Source organism: Xenia sp. Carnegie-2017, unplaced genomic scaffold, assembly GCF_021976095.1.
Source record: "Xenia sp. Carnegie-2017 unplaced genomic scaffold, XeniaSp_v1 HiC_scaffold_24, whole genome shotgun sequence".
In the NCBI taxonomy this organism is placed as follows: Eukaryota; Metazoa; Cnidaria; class Anthozoa; order Malacalcyonacea; family Xeniidae; genus Xenia; species Xenia sp. Carnegie-2017.
In genome coordinates, this window is record NW_025813487.1 from 17,101,294 (window position 1) to 17,104,682 (window position 3,389).

The window sequence follows — 3,389 nt, forward strand, 5'->3', positions numbered from 1 at the left end:
CACCTGCCTTCCTGACTTATTTCCCGTGTATACCAAACTGTTTAGAACAGGATCACGAAAAGGCCCTGAAAAAGCACGAAATCTTATTTCCGATGAACCTTAATCGTAAATTTCAAAATTTGTCTTTGATTAGAGAATGCCTTGAGACCCAGCTAGTTAAGAGAAGACCATAGTTGGATAGTTAAGAATACCTTTAGTGATCTACTATGGAGCGCCAATCGTAACAAAAATTATTTACAGTTTATATGGTCTCATTTTTAATTCAGGGCTAGTGGGTTGTTCGACAACACAAAGAGAGCCTCAAGAATACGGGGACCTTTAGAAAATTTAGCGTCTTAATACTTGAAATAAAAAACAAATGTACTGGAGAATCCTGATTGTTTAATATCGCAATGCTCCAGACATACAAAAACCTGCATCATTCGGGAGCAACAATAAAACTGTTAACGTTTGGATGTTTCATTCTCAGTCTGACTGCTAAAACAACAAGAGCAATAACTTTAACTTTATAAATCAAAATTTCAATATTTATTATTAATATACATCTTGAAATTTGAGTTATTATTGTTATGTTGTTGCTCTTTTCCAACATCAAAGTCTTTTTTACAAATGAAATTTTCATTAAGCAACTTGGTTAATAATGCAGCGGCTTAATCCAAAAATCTCATAGGATAGCAGTTTAGTGGAGAATTTCCGCTTATCCGAAATGATATTGATGGATAAGCGTGTATATATATAGCTTGTAACTGATCAGTTCATGACCAGGGGCGAAATTTAAGGGGTATGGGGAACTAACCCCCAAAAATGTTTACGTTGTAGGGCAACGATTGAATTTGCAGGGCTAATTACAAAACTAAACACTAGGATACGTGCTAACAGTTATCCACATAATTTGAAAATATAGTTCAGTTTTAATTTAAGCTGGATTTGCACTTATAAATTTCCTCTTATTTTGGCGGACATTTTAAAAGCAGATATGCATCACCATCTTAGTGTTCGTAAGTAAAATTATTGAAGTTTTTATATCTTAAGTGGAAACACCATACTATATTTTTACATCAGTAGACACAAACACTAAGATAAATTTTGTTGATTTAAATTGATTGAAGCTATTTAGTAACTAGTGTTTGTATAGTTTATTTTACGAACAAAGAAAGTCAAGGATGAATGGTAAGTAATAGCAATTATTTAAACAAAAAACCCGAAACCAACAAATGTGTAAATGTGATTGGTATTTATTGTCATTATAACAGAAAATTCCAAAGTTATCAAGAACGAGAGAAAACGGCCGTATCGGCAAAAAATTAAGTGTTCTGCATGTAATAAAGAAATGTTCAATGATAATTTTTCTAAACATAATAATTCCACTCACAAAGGAAAGGGCAAAATTATCAACATCGTTGATCCGTAACAAAAAAGACTCTCATTTGCGTCGTGCAATGTAAGTTAAAATTTGTTTCGAAATTCATAAAAGTACAGTAACAAAGGACTTGTTTTATAAAGTCTGTTTTAAACTAATGTTTAGAAAAGTACGACGTCTTTAGAGTCAAGCAGCACCAGTCTTAACGAGATAAATGAAACAGCTGTCGTTGTGTATGAAGAAAAAAACAAAGAGGAGTTGGAGTCATGTGCTGTTTCAGAAAATCCGTTTACTATTGAAGACAACACGTCTGGTACACATGAAATAGCAGAATTTGAGGCAATGCTAGATGATAATATAAACGAAGAAGTGGAACTTTGTGTGGCTATTGAAGAGCCATTTTTTGTTGACGACGACACTTCTGTTAACAGTCACGCAGCGAGATTTGGAGCAGTAGAAAATAGTTGTTTGCTGAGTGATGATAGTTCAAATGAAGAGGTAGACGTTAAGATTAAATCATGTAATACTTATTTCATTAGTCTTTTGATTGTTCAGAATAAAAATACGAATCTTTTTTAATACGAATCTTCCAATTGTCATTTATTCATCTGTTAAAAGCAAATTTTTGTATTTAATTTACTGGATGTGTCTTTTTTACAATATCTTTATACGTTTAGGCTGCACAAAGTGAAAAGTTATCAAACTGTGATTCAGATAACCAAGAAGATATTACATGAATCACTTGTGCAGGACAGTTAAGAGTTCTATCACAACTTTTTCATCAGTGTGAGAATAGATTTTTGTATTTAATTTACTGGATGTGTCTTTTTTACAATGTCTTTATACGTTTAGGCTGCACAAAGTGAAAAGTTATCAAACTGTGATTCAGATAACCAAGAAGATATTACATGGATCACTTGTGCAGGACAGTTAAGAGTTCTATCACAACTTTTTCATCAGTGTGAGAAGCGATAATAGATAATGATAGACACGTAAACGCGAAGCGCTTTTCAGAGAAAGTGAAGCACATAGCAAAAAAAATACAAGATTTGTCTGTGAAACTGGTAAAAAATTGTTCAATTGTCATCAACAAAGCACAGCGAGATGAAATTGAAATTGGTTGCCCAGTTTTAGAGGAAAGCTCTAAAATTACTTCTCGTGATCCAAGCTTAAGGCCACGAGATATGAATGACGATCAAAGAAAGTTTCTCATGCAACAAAGACCCTGTCAACCTAGATTGAAGTCTTTTCCTGTAAATGAAACAAAAGCCAAAAATAAACCTAACAAATTTAATGCATCCTGGTACGACTCTTTCCCTCATCTTGAGTACAGTCAGAAGGAAAATAAAGCATATTGCTTTGTATGCCCATTATTTCCTAGTGGGCCAGAACGAGAAAAAAGTGATCCAGCATGGATAAATGGTGTACGATCATGGAAGAAAATGAGGAGCGTTGGTGCAAACAAGAAAGGAAAATTTCATAAACACTTCAGTAGCAAGTCCCATCAAGCTGCTCTGGCTGATTTTGCTCGTTTCTCAATAACATCTGGCCATATTGATGTGATGATGAATGCGAAAATGAAGGAAGTATTGATCCAAGAGAAAGCAGATGGAGAAAAGAACAAGGAAATTATGTTGATTCTACTTGATGTGGTTCGCACTCTGGCAAGGCAGTCATTGGCATTCAGAGGAGGAGGCGATGACAAGGACGGAAATTTTCATTCAGATTGTAAATCTTCTCTCAAGACATTGCCCTGTTCTTAAGCTGTGGCTGGACGATCAGCGCCTCAGGCCATACAGTACAACATATACAAGCTCAGAGGCAAAAAATGAGATGCTTCATTTGCTGGCTCAATCTGTGAGGGATGAAATTCGGGCTGAAATTAAGTCAGCCGGTGTATTTTCTGTGTCTGCAGACACTACACCTGATACATCGAATCAAGACAAGCTTATCGTTGCTGTAAGATATGTCAACCAGATGGGCATCCCATGCGAGAGACTGGTTGAAATGAAAGAGACCCTTGATAAAA

General features: G+C 34.9%; 1 long non-coding RNA gene across 1 annotated transcript; it reads left to right on the forward strand.

The window, feature by feature from the left end:
* Positions 1-1,579: 1,579 nt before the first annotated feature.
* Positions 1,580-2,343, forward strand: LOC124451408. Its single transcript, XR_006950446.1, has 2 exons — positions 1,580-1,858; positions 2,038-2,343. It is a non-coding gene; the product is annotated as an uncharacterized LOC124451408 (long non-coding RNA).
* The last annotated feature ends 1,046 nt before the right edge of the window (positions 2,344-3,389 follow it).